Source organism: Euwallacea fornicatus, chromosome 8 (assembly GCF_040115645.1).
Source record: "Euwallacea fornicatus isolate EFF26 chromosome 8, ASM4011564v1, whole genome shotgun sequence".
Lineage (NCBI taxonomy): Eukaryota > Metazoa > Arthropoda > Insecta > Coleoptera > Curculionidae > Euwallacea > Euwallacea fornicatus.
Window position 1 is genome coordinate 899765 of NC_089548.1, and position 15201 is coordinate 914965.

Here is a 15201-nt window from a genome sequence, read left to right on the forward strand (position 1 = left end):
CACCGTACGGCGATGGTAAATCAACTGAATTTGGTCGCGGTGCATCGCACCTCTCTCCTCACATCGTCGTAAAATGAGGAATACAGTGTTTTGTTTTCCAGCGGCGAGGTTCTTTAAACATGCTCTGTGATTGGTTCTTTATTAACCGCCCGCTCCATCTATACGGAAACTGCACATTGCGTTTAATCAACAGTATTCTATATGTTCGGTCCGATGTAAGAGCTCAATGTACAGGGTGTCCAGTTTTCGACACTTTTGCGAAGTATTTCCGTTATTATTGCAGTTCGAGGGTTGAAGTTTTTACAAATCTGTGTCACTTTTTTGTAAAACAAACGATTTCGCCAACATATTTATTACGGTTCACTTGGTTTTTGAAATACAAAGTGAAATTGAAAATTGTGCATTTTCAGACATCTATTATAATTCAGTTATTGTATATGTTATCGACTAGGTAAAAACGTAATCTTACATATTGTTTTACGTAAAATCCAGTGGCGTACTCAGTGTTTTCCCCGATGTTCCCATTTTTGATAAAATTACCAAAGTTGGGATTTCTTAAACGGAACTTCCTGTATGTTAATTGGTAGTTACATTCTACTCACTAAGAGCTTTTCAGAAAGATATAATAGTTGACACTTTGTTTCAAATCAAAAGCTAAAATTTGCAGTTTTTTAAACAGGCTTAGATATTAGAGACCAAATAGATTTATCTTTATTAAACTTATATTAAAAACCAATAACCAATATTGTGTAGATATTTTTTTAGAGATATTGTTTAAAATCGTTGCCATTTTTCCTAATAAAAAGCTGGCACATTTGTGAAATTTGCGCGTGAACGCGTTTAAACTTATTATGGGATAATTTTGTAGATATTGAGATGTTATATGGATATCCTGCCGAAGTTCCTCTGTTCTGTGCCGAGTTTCGTATATCTTGTTTTTTATAAAGTCCCATAGGAAAAAGGTCAACACCGATAGATCAGACGACGGCAGTGGCCATCTTACAGCTCCATTTGAGGCTATTGATCTTTGGGGAAAATTATTTTCTAGAAAAGGCCTTATTATGTGAGCATTAGAACAGGGTGCACCATTTTGCTGCAAATATATACTATTTAGTTGGATCAGCCACAGGAAAGTTTTCTAACAATTTTGTTGTAACATTTTCCATGATTTTTTATTTTTTTTGTTGTATGTTTTGGGTCGAAGCTTCGTAAAAGCTCCGTGTTTTATTAGTTTCTTTTTAAGTATTGAAAATTTATCGGAAAATCTACAAAATAATGAGAGACCACTTTATTATTGTCCATACATATCTAAGATGCCACTTAAAAGCATCTGGCGTAACTGGATATTTTTTTATTTCAGATAAAAAATAGAAGAGTGTATTCTTATAAACTTGGTTATTGAAATAGAAATCGGAGGCTCTTTCAGGATTCTCGTGACTTTGTATAAAAAATACTGTCATATTTTTAACTTAAAATAAATTAACAAATTACTAACATTCGAGTTCTGATAATATTATTTTAAAACCAATTTAGACAGGATATAAACAACAAAATGAAACTTTTCTTTCTAGCGTCACAGAAGCCTTGGTCAACTATCAAGTATATAATCATTTTTTAGATATGGGTGTTTTTAATTATTTCATTATTAGCCGCTACAATAAGAAAAATAACCTTTTTCCATTTACATTTTAGATAGCTTCAAAAGTTTACAACTAAAAAATCAGGTATCTTAGGACATATTATTTCGACAATAAAGCATTTTTAATAGATAATATCACTTTTTGTTGCCAATCTATAGCCTGTTTAAAAAAATGTAAATTCTAGCCTTCGATTTGAAACAAGGTGTTGACTAGTATACATTTCTGGAAAGTTCTTAGTGAGTAGAAGATAGCTACCAATTAACATACAGGGCGTCCCATTTAAGAAATCTCAATTCACGTAATTTTATAAAAATGGGAACATCTGGGAAAAAACTGAGTACGTCACTGCATTATACATAAAACAATGTGGAAGATTCCGTTTTTACCTAGTAAAAAACTTTTGAGATCACCGAATTACAGTAGGTGTCTGAAAATGCACAATTTTCAACTTCGCCCTGTATTTCAAAAACCAAAAGGGCCTTGATAAACCTATTGGCAGTATTGTTTGTTTTACAAAAAAAACTGACACAGGTTTGCGAAAACTCTAACCGTCGAACTACAATAATAACGGAGATACCCTGCAAAACTGTCGATAACTGAACAATCTGTACTTTGAGGGTAGAGAAACGGAATATGTGATGCTGCTTGAGGAACCAGATCAAATTTAACATAAACAAAGTATAATTAATAATACCCACCACATAAAGGTACTTGGCGAGTCACTATTACTATCTGCATCAGGGACGACATTTTTAGTACCCTTCTGGTAGGCCAGAAATTATATTTCAAATTACGCACCTTTTTATTTACGTCACAAGATGTAACGATTCAGAATCGCCTTACGTAAAATAACAAGTTATGTAAATTTAATAAGCTAAAAAAGGATAAAGATATATTTGAAGGTCAAACATAACCTTATTTATTTGCGGGGTTGCCGCTTAATTTATTGATGTTTTGGTTTTATTTGATAATTTAAACTGTTGTGTTCTTTGTTCATAAACTTTGGCGGTAAAAATGTGTTCTTTTGAGAACTAAAACGGCTCCCCTGATTATTTATTATCGGTGTTGTTATTGTTATTGTTATTGTTGGTATAATGCCCAAGTTCTTAAACAGTCGGTGTAAGGAGAGCTCGTAGCGTCCCTTATCAACCATTTTGGGAGAGAATTGGAAAATAATGGGCCCTTGTTGCCATTGAATTCCGTTAGAGAACTGAATTGAATTTTAATATTTTGGAATGGAGTATTATAAGCTCTTGCTTTATTTAACGTGTTCCGAATGTATTGAACTTGTGTTTACCTACTGTAAGTAAGGCATCCGCGGCAATGAAAGGTAATGGGAAGCTACATTTCTTCAACGAACTTGTGAATTCTTGAGGACTGAATTGAGTCCATTTAACCCATCACAGGCGTCTTAACAACTGCAAAGCTGCCTCGATCATTTTTCTTCTACATGTTAAACGAATCATTTCGAGGTATTTGTATCGTCGTTAGTATTCACCGCTTACGTTCATATTTGCACTGAAAAGGGCTTAAACCGACAAAATTTACATTTTAAGATTGACGTAAAAACGATAATATGGATTTGCAGTATGGCATCCGGTCGGCAAATTAAATCGCGATAATTGCCTTCAACACGAGCTGGAATAAAGGCAATTGTAGCAATGGTAATAACGTCGCTGATTGGGGTTTCAAATAGGCGACCTCACCCTTAATAAATCCATCATGAGTGACACATACAAGTACCTGGTCCCCTGTCCTCAGAGAATTATGTTACAATTTGCCGGTCCGAACTGAGAGACAATAATTTACTCAACTCATACAAATCTATCCTGTTTGGCTGACATACAATCATGTCAGCGGATTGAAACGTTAAGTTTCAACTGCAAAGCCGATCCAACAAAACGGATTTATTTCCTGTTAAGTTCTGATTCCTTCGGGATTTGTCGTTAATACGCAGTTTGTTTGCAACAAATCCCCTTTATAAAGTTCTATTTCGGTACTTCGTTTAGGAGATATAGCTCTCAGGCATTAGTAAGAGAGACGAATTGCAATATAGCCGAGGAACATCAGCAAATTATATAAATTACTAGAGCCTCGTTCTGAGGATTTCAACATGGAGTTGTAAATTAGTTTACAGTTTGCCAGTGTTCGCGTTTTAGAATTTGCCCTGACAGGCATCTCTGGAGATTTAATGTATAGCGGCTTGCGCCATGTAGGAATAGGTGGAATGGCCGATGGATTAAATGAATTATCCAGTTACCTGCCTACATTTTCATAACATACTCGTACCCAGCAATTTCGCTGCTTGCGCTAGTTTTTAATTTATTTCGCGAAAGAACCGGACTTAACGCTTTTACAGGTCAAGCAGGAGTTTAGAACTTCGCCAAGTCAATATAGTTGCTCATGTAAGAAAAAGTTTAAGGAAAGTTCGAAGATTGGAAGTCGTGTGGGGCGTTACATGGAGAAGTAATAAAGTTCTGAAATATTTATTTTTATACAGAACAAGGGCCGAATGATGGGATTGCCCCCGGTGGTAAAATCTCCGTCAGGCCCCAATCGGTGTTAAATATGCACGGGGTGGCCGTTTAGTGCAACAAAACACCATATTTTTGCTCTATTAAAGGAAAAGCAAAATGTTAAATACAAAAGTTTTGTGGGGTGGTTCTCTGAGAAATGCATCGACCATTTTTGGAGGAACTATAAATGAGAAAAATCTGAAAAATTGGCGCAATGTGTAGATCGGTGCGGCCAACACGTATGAAATATCCCCGAGACATTTCCAATGCTCCCAACCATCTTCGAATTATATTGAGGTTTAAAATATGTTATATGAAGCCATTGGCGCATCCGTCCATAGCCAATTCGTCGATTTGCTCCCCCTTTTGCGAACCCGATTTGTGTGCCAATACGATGCTTTAAGAAACTTGTACAGTGGTGGAAAAATGTAGAGCAACTTTTGAAAAATTAATATTTTTAGAGTTTTAATAATTATATATATTTAGGTATAGGTTCAATATGAAGCCAGTGTATGTCCAAATACTTCTACAAAAAAATTATTTATTTTTATGTTTTTGTGGAATTTTGTATTAACAATGGTATTTTTTGATGGAAAAAAGTAGAGCAACTTATCAAAAAATATTATCTTCAAATTTACCAAAACAACAATTTATATTAAAACACTTTATTATTTTAAAAAATATCCATTGCTTTTAATTACACATCGAATCTTTTTGTCATAGACCTTATCAATTTGGTTATGATGACCGGATCCATACTTCTTCATTCGTCTTTTAAAGCAGTGAACAGCTCGTCTTGATTCCTATAGGTCCTTATCTCTGATTTTCCGATCTAAAATTTCCCAAAGGTTTTCAATGGGATTTAGATCGGGGGATTGCGAAGACTATTCCAAAACGCGTATTTCCTCTCTCCTGAACCATTCTTTCACATATTTGGATGTATGTTTTGGATTATTATCCTGTTGGAAAATGTGTCTTAAGGGCATAACATCGTCCGCATTTGGCACCATTTGATTCTCTAAGATTTTCTGATATTGAAATCTATTCATATGACGAGCTATTCTGTAAAGGGGGCCAACGCTGTAATTGGAAAAACAACCCCATACCATTATCGGCCCACCTCCGTTCTTCACTGTAAGACACAGTGTGTATGGAATGTACAGGATGTATTTTTTAGATAGATACATTTTTAGAACGTCTCACGTGGTGATACCATCACTATTAAATTAGCAAAACTTTGATTCGTTGCTCCAAATCATTTTTTTCCAGTCCTGCTCTATCCAATGAAGATGTGGTCGCCAAATATTAAGTCCAGCACGTCCATTTCTTTTGGATAAAAGAGGTTTTTTGGCTGCTCTTCTTCTATATAGTTGGCCTTCAAGTAATCTGTTTCTTCATGTTCTAGATGTTACTTCAACCCCGAGCTTATCAGAAATACGGGCTTTAATTAATGGTTCATCCTTTGCAATTTTTAAAAATTGCTTATCTTGGTAACGATTGGTTTTCCTGGGTGTGCCACACTTCGTTTTTACATCAGTACTCTCTGACACTCATTATTGTCGGATAATTCGACAAACAATGAATTTGTTTAAATTAAATGCTTTAGCAATATTTGCTTGCTTTTGGCCACTTCCATACAAATTAAAAACACGTTCTTTTATTTCCACTGATAAATGTTCGCCTCGAGGCATTTTGACCAACGATATATCACGAATGCAATAAATTTTAAGGTAAATATTTGCTATAATTTAATACCTTTCTCTACTTGTTTCCACCAAAAAATACTATTGTTAATATAAAATTCCACAAAAAAATAAAAGTAAAGAATTTTTTTTCTAGAAGTATTTGGGCATACACTGGCTTCATATTGAACCTATACCTAAATATTTATAACTATTAAAACTAATTATGTTAATTTCTTAAAAGCTGCTCTACATTTTTCCACTACTGTACCTTCATACAGTTTCGTTGAAGCATACACAATAAAATGACACGTGTCAGTAACAATAGTCTTTATGGGCGGACGGTGTCAGAAATAATTTATTAAAAGTAATTACACTGTTTATTGTCGCGCAACTACACGCGTTTAATAAACCGTAGGTAATTTTGAACAAAAAACATATTGTCTATCATTTTTACACGACTCGAATAATCTGTACCGTCAATCTTTTCCATTATAAAGTGCCGTTTTATAAATTAACAACTACAAGTGACCTCACAAAAAATAATCTAGAAAATTCATATCAGCTGATCTGGGAGGTGATGTATACGATTCTGCTCTTGCCCAACAATTAACGAGCAATTAAACTAGACAAGCCGGGGCATCGTCGTACAGGAGCTACATGTTTTACCTGGTACTCATATAAATATCAAAGTAGATGTTTAGGAAGATCCAGCTTTTGGTACTGTTCGTCATTAAGTCTTTATGTCGCAAGGTTCAATAAAGTGATCATCGGTAAATTCAACCCAGGCATTACGAGAAAATTGTTCTTGAAACTGATTTTTATGAGAGCATTGTCTGCAATTCAAATATGATGTTTGTGAAAATTAATGATGAGGTTACGAGAAAAGGATATGCCTAAATGGAGAATCGCAAGACCTTTTGCACAAAGTGCTACTCGAGTCTTGTTCTAATTTGAAATTTTTGACATGAATAGTGGTGGATTGAGAGGTTGAGAGTGACACATTGGAATTCGTTGTGAAAAAATTCATGGTTCGTGGGAACATGGCCGTCTATAATGTATAAACATTATAATCAGTATTTGATTGTAACTCTTGATAGTTTTACCGATCTTATCTTTTTGAGAGCTGGAAAAATGACAAAAATGATCCTTTGGAAAACTTTCTGGACAACGTGTTTGGGAATTTCGGAGTGCCACGGAAAATAATATGTCACACAGCAACAGCTTTTGCTCCGGATAAGTTTGCAGGGTATTATGCAAAATATAATATTAAACTTGTTCACCACGTCACGGCTACTCCAAGGGTAAAAGGGCAGGTGGAGCGACATAACCGCTACATTACTCCAGGCGATAGCTGCGTCGACAGATGATGAAGAAAAATGGAATTAATGCTTGCAACATATTGGATGTGTGATGAATTATACCTTTACATAACGCAAAAGATTCTGCTTAGTTACTAAATGAAGGTGTTCGTCATGGAATATAAGAAAACTTGCCAAAAATGAGCAGAGCAGTTGAATTGGTAATGACTGAAGATCAAGTGCGCCAGAAAGAACAGTATGACCGTAAAAGGTGCGTGACCTAACGATACCCAGCTAGACACCTGATGAACAGGATGTTTGGTAACTAGTGCAAGATACTGAATAGGGTATTAGAGGAGGTCATTCTGAATTGATTTAACCAAACACACCTATATACCAAGTGTTACAGTTTTCCTAATAATTAAGTTTTTAATATTTTTTAATTTCACCGTGTTTTCCTACAATTATTGAAATGCAGAAAAAACGCCTTTTTATTACAGAAATATTCTAAATCCTTGCATTATGTATGAATGGATTGTTTAAATTATTTAAGTCATAAAATATAAATGGCTTTGGCACTTACCTAGAATTTTATAAAGATAATTTTTCTCGTTTGCAGTACAGCAAAGAGTTAAATTCAAACGTGGATGTTATTTGAACGCTTATGTGTATATTTATTCAAATTTCAGAGTAAATATTTTAAAAATTAGAGCTTTGGACCTTAATAGTTTTCTAGATATTCAAGGTTTTTAGTTTTTTTTTTTAATTTCTAATTTGATCTGCACATTCGCATTGAATAATGCTTCATATTATAAAATGTTATTGTATTTTGCAATTTTGCAATGCAAAGAACTAAACATTCGAGGATTTGTTAGTTGATAAAAATAAGATCACAAAGAATGATAAATAAATAATTAATAATTAATCTATTATGTTGAAACGACAAAGTCGTTTTAGACTTTTAACTTAAATCATTTGAACAATGCATTCACACATAATTAAAAAAATTAGTATATTTTAGTGATACGAAGTCTTGTTGTTTTTCTGTATTTCAATAATTTAAGTCACATTCAAAAATAAAAAGACACGGCTAAATTAAAAATGATTAAAAATTTAATTATCAGAAAAACTGTAATACTTGCTACACAGGTATGCTTGATTGAAGCATTTCAGAGTGATCTTCCTTAGTACTTTAATCAATATCCTGCACTAGCTACCCAACATTTTGTATAAAAATCTGTTTCCCACTTATCTAAGTCTCCTGTCGGTCTCTTGAAATTTGAAAAATGCACAAATTACGTGGGTACTAACTTTTATCTGCACCATCCTCTAGGTATAATTAAGTCAGCATTAAAAGAACCTTTGGAGAAACATAACATTTATTTTGGAGGGACATAAAGTGTGTTTGTGAATTAAAGAGCCAAATTCAAATGAATAGGTGCACTTTATAAAAAAAAAAAAAATCAGATAAACAATTTTAAAAATAGGATATTTTTGCAATTGAATGCACTTGATAGGCATTGAATAGATCTGCTGTAAAGAAATCTAGGACTCCTTGCTTTTCCCTAAAGGCACATTGATTTTCCCAATTTTAGCGAAATATTATACTACATGTCGTCCCTTAACCACCCAACCTCCAATTCCAACATTACAGTTTACTCATGAAATCTCAATTAGGTTAACTATCTGCGCACAATAATAAAGGACAAGAGACTTATCGCAAAGTTATCTCAATAAAGTTTCGTTTCAAATTAGAATTTTGCGCTCCACGAACGCTGAAACCAGCCATGAAGAACACGAAACGTGGACATAAACAATTAGGAACTTTGTCTTGTAAAACTCCGGGGGACCAGTTTCTGAGAGTTTATTGGGCATTTACTCCATGTCCTAAAAGAAAGTTTGTGGGGGTGTTTTTGACCTTAATCCTTCCGAATGTTGTGCGCCATCATTCTGCATTTTTCGCGGTTTTACGGTATGTCTTCAATAAGTCGTAGGACTCATGATAAAATGGCATTACTGCCGTGGCTCTGTTCATTAGTAGCCGACCAAACCTGAATTGAAAACGTTAAAGGCGTTTTATCTCACGTCGGTAAATTGGGTCAGTTTCACACTGCACTCTCTTAATTAGTTCTGGTTAGTTTGTAGTTGACGCTGTAAAAGTCATACAGATCTATTTGAAATGTGCGAATTCAGTCGAGAAAAAGGAACATGCAGCCGGGTTAGTCAAGATAACTCCTGCTCAAATACCCTACTCAAAGATGCTCATAAATCTGAATAAGTAAACTCATTGCAATAACTTCTACTCCCCGAACCAGGCCTGGGAACTTATTAATATTACATCATTGTCAATTAGGGCCCTTCTGCTGCCAGGATCATAAATTCCCCCTTCGGGCACGGATATCAAGGGGGTGTTGCTTTAATCTAATTTATCGTATTACCATGTACTCCCGGAAAGTATAACTTTGATTTTTATATTCACCCTTGCAGTCTGTGTTACCCCAAGGGAACCATTTATGCTTTCAAACATAGCTTCCTCTTGTTTATATTCAATTACTGATTTCAATGCATCGCAAGCAAAAAGCCTCTACATGAACTTTATGGACTTAAACTGGTAGGAAATATATTTGGTTATTAAGCCTCAATAAAGTTAGGCATTAAGGTAAAATTGAATATACAAAGAGTCGCACAAAGATTTAAATTAATTACAGCCAGAAAATAAGAATTAATTTATGAATGAACCATAGATTCTAAAGGATCAGAGAAGACACAAGTCAAAGGGACTCACAGAAAAGTCCTTGTTGAAGCGACATCAGGGACTAATTCAGTTTTTCTCTTGCAGGTAAAATGTCAGCAAAGCGAACAGAGAGTTTTAATGAGCTCCTGGAACTTTACAAAAGATATTATGCCCAGATAATTGGAAATTTGTTTGTTCGAAAGGGCGAAAATGCAGCGAATTTGTTTGCAATGCCGAATGTATACTACTAACAAAGGCTTGAAGATAGTTTTTCCACAGAAATGATTTGTGATTAAGTAACTACAACGAATTCAATTGCATAAAAGGGAGGATGATATAATACACCTCTACAGTCTTTGTTAAGTGAAAAGTTTATTATTTAGGGATCTGGCTTTATCCAAATTTTCCTGAACTTAATGAAGTGACATGTTTATCATACGCCACTACAGAGAATTTCGCTTCTTCGAGAATTTCGCTCGAACTATGAAATATCTCCAAAACAGTAAAAGTATTAGTGTAGACGAAACTGCATTTAATGATATTCTGGCATTTTTGTCACACTTAAATAGGACAATGGTGGCAGTTTCAACTTATTTAAAGCTAAAATTTATCGATTTTGGCAGTTTATTTCAGGTTAAAATTTAACGATTTCGGTTACTTAGTAAATTTTTGATACAAAATATTCGTCCCTGAACAATTAAATCGATCATCTTTTTAAAGGTAGTAAGTACATTTTCCATTTAAGGATATTAGATGATTTTCGCATTTATTTTGTTTCCCCTGCTTAACGCTAAATTTGATACGTTTTGATAGACTTTTGATATAAAATCGATAGTATTAGCGGTTTTAATAAAAACGAAAAAGTTGTAGTATTACCATCCAAAATACACCAATCTATCGACATATACACAGGGTGTCGTATTCAAAGGTAAATAAAGTACCACAAAGCAAAACTTTTTCCGAAAAAAACATTCTGTTCCACTCCAAATTCATTTTAATCAGTTTCTTGTACTACATTATAATATGTTTTGACTATAACGTTAAATCAACCACAAACGACGGAAAATAGATGAAATGAGTTCTTCCTAGCGCATAAAAATGTCGAAGCAATATATTCACGTCAACCATTTTGCCTGAATTTTGGTCGATTCATGAAGTTCTTTGAAAGCGACGACTAAATTCGTCACGAGTGGTTTCTCGAGTTCTTCTATTATTTAAGTCATCAAAGGTTTCAATTAATATCAACAAAGCAAACTATTGCATGTCTATGACCAAAAAAACATGTGTTTACACATGATGGCCCCCACCTAATGGGTACAACTATAAGATGTCGAAGTTTGCCTTGATTGTTCCAATTTCGCCTACAGCTCTAATATTTGTGGAGATAATTCAAATTTTGACTTGAGGATATTGATTTAGGTTTACTTAGGAATCTATAGGATGATAATTTTTGTGAGGTCACGTATCCTTTCACTCTGCCTAACTAATTTATAGTGATGATATTAGTCGTTTCTTTCCAAAAAACCAAATTTGCTTCACAATTTTGAAGCTCTCTGACCTCTAATTTCACTATATTGCTACTATAAAAACACTTGACAATGCATATTATATTATTTTATTAGTATTATCTTTCGTTTCTATGTCTTAGTGGCGGACTCCGAAAAATTTGAGTAAAATTGGGGTGTTTTGCCAGCTTTTTAAAAAACTGAGGGAGATGAAGAAGTTTTCAAACTAAACATTAATTTCGAATATTCTGAAAAAAGTTCGCTAAAGCACTCCAAAAGAATTAGGGGAGGGGGGGGGGGGTTAAAGAGTATCTTGCGACGTTAACGTTCTCACTCTGTGATTATATGTATTGTTTAAAATGAATTGCATGAGTAACATCTGAAAACTCCCAGGCAGGTGATCGGCTCTTGCCTTTATCTAGAGTCAACATATCTGACCTTATGGGTAATATAAACTTGTAGGTTTTAGTATTTCCTTGATCTGCATAATAAAACAAATCGAAAAGAATATTATCACTTCAAAATTTGATTTAAATATCTCGAGAACTGTGTCACTTTATATCTCCATGTTCCAAACTGCCGACTTTCGTGTAAGACGAATTTAGCAAAAGCGCAATATTTTCGGAGAAAGAATATTTCTATAGTTGGATTTTCGTCTATTAGGTAGGGGATATCTTGTATAAATATATGTTCGGTTAGTATTCGCTCAAGCTTCTTGAATGTATCAGTGTTGCCTGAAATACCTGAACAACTGTGAAAGTTAGTAGTCTTCTAAAGTACAGGGAAATAAGGAAGATTTTTCAGCAGAATTTGTTAATACCATAAACCCTCGATAACGAAAATACGGTCGATAATAGAAATATTGCGTTAATGTAAACACAAAATTTGTATTATACGATGAAGCGGAACGTGCGATAACGTTAATAGTTCCTGGCCATATATAAAATAAGGTCAATGATAATAGGAAAAGCAAAAAATTTGCGCTTGTTTAAAAATTTTAATATTCCTGTTGATTATCAATGTTCAAAAATCGCTTGGATGACTAGCAGAATATTCCTGAAATGGTTCCACAAGCGCTTCATCCCTGAGGCATGACAATGAATTTGTAATCACAAATGTTCTACATATTCATAATTTGAGGATTATTTAATTTATTGGCAAAAAAATGACTAAAATACCGGAAGCTTCCAATAAAAGCATTACTATTAGATAATAAACTAAGTCGTCCTCCAAAGCAACAATTGAGGAACGAGGATGGATCAATGTTTGTCATGCAGATATTGCCCAACGTAACTCCATTAATTGAACTCATGGAAGAGAACGTAAAAATACTCACTAAGCTATACCATTGAAGATTTCTTTTTTCGTCTTTCTTATCGAAGAATCATGAAAACATATCTGAGGTTTTGAGATAGGTAACATTACGAGAAGCTCTTTTAAATTTGCATATGGCTTGGAATGCAGTTTATCAGCCAACTATTCAAAAATGTTAGAAAAATCTCTTTTGTGCCAATGATCAAGATGTAGCTAATGTTCCTTTAAGCGAAATCAAGGAACAATTGCCATCCAATGCTGATGTTTTTATCAGTGCATTAAAGAATATTCTTGATTTATTGAAAATAGTGAATCCCGACATTGTTTGCACTTCAGCTGATATTAATTTATGGAGTGAAGACAAGCAGACGAGTCATGTTAATAAGGAGGAAGATGTGGACGGTGAGGACGATAAGGGCCTTCTCATTGAAGGTAGAAATGTAGGCTTTAACGCTCAAGCTATACAAGTTTTTAGCCAAACTTTAGAGTGGGCTGAAAGAAAAGAAGTATCATAGACGAATATTTTAGTTCTTCGTGAATTACGGGCGAAGGCTCTGGAAGACAATGCTAAGCGCCAATTTACGTAGATTAAATTTGTAGATTATTTTTCTCATAATTAAAAAGTACTTATCACTATTAGAATATATATTTATTTTGTTATATACAGGGTGTTTCATAAACATATAATCAAACTTTCCGGGGATATAGAACTCATAAAAATAATTATTTAAAACAAATAAAGTAAGGTTCGAAATCGCTTCGTTTTCAAGATACAGGTTGTTTAATTTTTCATTAATTTTTTTTTACATTTCAAAAACGATTTGGGATACGGACATAAAATTTGGGACACGCTGTGGCGAAATAAATGTGCATGTTCCTGAGTAGGCAGGAAATTTCTATTTATACCAGTGGCGTGTGTCCGGCCATTCAATCGGACATTTTTGATGAAAAAAATCTAGGCCATTTAATTTTTTATACGAATATTTTTTTCATAATATTCTATTAATTTTTAATAACCAAAACCTGTTAATGCTGTGTTGTTTAAGTTTCCGTTTTCGAGATTAAAAAAAAACTATTTCTCATTCATGTGTCTACCAAAAAAACCGGTATAGGTTTTCAAGTACGATTCTTTAAAATTTTTTAAGAGAAATTCCTTTTATTTTATTTTAGTAGAGGTGGAGGACATGAAAACAAACATTTTTTGTCTAATAAATTCTCTACAAATTAAAGATTTTGACTAGAAGAAACGAAAAGCTGATGTGATAAAGAAATGTACTAGAATCTAATGTTTCATGTAAACGCACATAAATCAATATGAAATAGATAGAAAATAAATGATAAATATTTTATAAATTTTTTTTAAAATTTCGGCTATTTTTCTCAATACAAACATTGCAGCCTCAGTTCATGGATTCGGGAGCCATATGGAAGATTTCAGAAATAGTTTCTGTGTATGTAAATATTGATATTGCCCTTGTAAGAAGTTCTTTTTGAACACGAAATGGTCTGTTACAAAGTAATGATATATATACAGGGTGTCCTAGAATTACGTGGCCAAAATAATATCGCAGATTGTTTGAGTGAAAATAAGTCGATTTAACTAAACTTCCCTCAGTCCAAAAGTTGATAATTATGGAGCTACAGGGTGTTAAAGTTGAGAAAAAAAATCACATTTTCTTTAATATCTTTCGATTTCTTTGAGTTAATTTCACGAAATTTCATATTTGAGGGTGTTTTAGGATACGAAATTCAAATTTATTAACGATTTAGTTGTTTCTTCTAGGGGGCGCCACAAGCGACCATTAGGACACATTTAAATCTCTGTAACTTTTTCGTGCCACGGTGTATATTATTTTGGTATTTAAAAACCTTTTTCCCTACCTTTTATACTTAGAAAAGGTATACTTTATTGACGTCGCTAGAAGCAACGGTTTTGGAGAAAAACGCATAATTCTAATGCGCTGCATATTTGCGTTGGCGCTTTTAAGTAAATAACTCAGTTGGCTATGTTTTTAATTGACATTTTAACACTTGAATTTGTTTCTCAAATGTCAGTTTTTTTATTTAGCCCTCAGTTTTTCTTGTCAGTTTCGCTTCTTGTTCCTGTAAATATCCATAAGTATGGCCAATAAATTCACTTATTCTGAAATGGTGGATATGCTGTTAGTTTATGGACTTTGCCGTTGTAATAGTCAAAATAATATCTGATTTTGAAAACTTATTGTTACACCTTTACTAATAATTATTTTTGAAAAACTTAATTTTTTTTAACGGAAAATAATTTTAAGGTAATTTGCATGCATCATCAGGCTTAGATGCATTTTTCTCCAAAACCGTTGCTTCTAGCGACGTCAATAAAGTATACCTTTTCTAAGTATAAAAGGTAGGGAAAAAGGTTTTTAAATACCAAAATAATATACACCGTGGCACGAAAAAGTTACAGAGATTTAAATGTGTCCTAATGGTCGCTTGTGGCGCCCCCTAGAAGAAACAACTAAATCGTTAATAA

General features: G+C 33.7%; 2 protein-coding genes across 5 annotated transcripts in view; both read left to right on the plus strand.

Moving 5' to 3' along the window:
- Fas1 (fasciclin 1) overlaps positions 1–15201 on the plus strand; it is a 146849-nt gene that overhangs the window by 62866 nt on the left and 68782 nt on the right. The window lies entirely within an intron of this gene.
- The window catches only part of LOC136340826 (acyl-CoA Delta-9 desaturase-like), a 147327-nt gene that overhangs the window by 35970 nt on the left and 96156 nt on the right, over positions 1–15201 (plus strand). The window lies entirely within an intron of this gene.